The 1,093-nt window shown below is 30.6% G+C and overlaps 1 protein-coding gene across 1 annotated transcript in view; it reads right to left on the bottom strand.

Annotated features, from left to right (window-relative positions):
• Nucleotides 1-1,093, bottom strand: part of LOC107745328 (somatoliberin-like) — an 8,739-nt gene that overhangs the window by 6,704 nt on the left and 942 nt on the right. The window contains exon 2 of the mRNA XM_016559190.1: nucleotides 881-978. The gene's annotated coding sequence lies outside the window, so the exon portion shown is untranslated. The remainder of the gene's footprint in view (nucleotides 1-880; nucleotides 979-1,093) is intronic.

Raw genomic sequence — 1,093 nt, 5'->3', positions numbered from 1 at the left:
TGTCAGATAACTTTGATAGAAAGGTATGTAATGGATTACAATCAACCAAAAATTAGTCAGCTGTTAAATTTAGGTACACAATTAGATAATACCAATTTAGGTCAACCAATTACCAAGCAATGCGTAATTTTGTTCAGTCTGTGGTGTCAAATGTTTGCATTAGCAATTAAAGAAAAACACTTAAGCAAAACATGGTCAGGTCAAAGTGTCTGAATAATTTTTGTCCCAAATTTTTTATCAATCTTACTGGTAGTCCAATGTATGAAGAATGTTTGGGTATAATATGTCACAGTTTACTTTATCCTCACTTACATAAATGAACTATAGTGTCCTGCACCCACTAGTAAAAAGATATCAAAATGTATATCTGGTGTCTGAATAATTTTTGGTTTGACTGTAATATATGTATATATAAACTCCTACTTTTCTATGTTACTCTATTATTAATTATTATTATTTAATAATCTATTTTTGTAAATTAATACATTTGTATCACATTTTTATTGTATATTATTACAATTATTAATTATTATTAATTTTACAATTTAGAATAATAATAATAATTGTTGTTGTTACTAAAACATTCCTATTTCACTCTTGAACAAAAAAGTTCCATTTAGAACCAAAAAGTGCTTTACAGTGAACATTCCTAGCTTTTAGGTTAAAAGAACACAATAAACTGGCGAACAGATCTGAAGAATGTACAATCTAACATCAAGAAGCTTTAAGACTCCAAAGAAATATAGGCAGCCAAAAAAGGTTCTTGATGATAAACCTATACAACAAACAACCGTCTAAGTATTTTTACTTTTTAATGTCAAATAATTCTTAATTCCTAAGTTGAATAGTCTTTTGACAGGAGAAAGATTGACGAGTTTACCTTGTATGGTTGGTGATGTGCTCCTCTGACAGTCTAATGAACAAAGACATGAGATGTTGATCACTCGTACTCAGGGTTTGGTTTTATTCTCGGTGATGCTGAATAAGAGAGTTTAAAAAGACTCAGGTAGGCATTTTGTACCTCTCTTTTGTACCTCTTGTTTTATATACCAAAACTCTCACCTCCCTCCCTCCCTTCTCTCAGTGCCGCACC

This window comes from Sinocyclocheilus rhinocerous, unplaced genomic scaffold (genome assembly GCF_001515625.1).
Source record: "Sinocyclocheilus rhinocerous isolate Xijiao unplaced genomic scaffold, SAMN03320098_v1.1 scaffold1730, whole genome shotgun sequence".
NCBI lineage: Eukaryota > Metazoa > Chordata > Actinopteri > Cypriniformes > Cyprinidae > Sinocyclocheilus > Sinocyclocheilus rhinocerous.
Note: the sequence above shows the minus strand (reverse complement) of the source record. Positions and strands in the feature narration are given on the sequence as shown.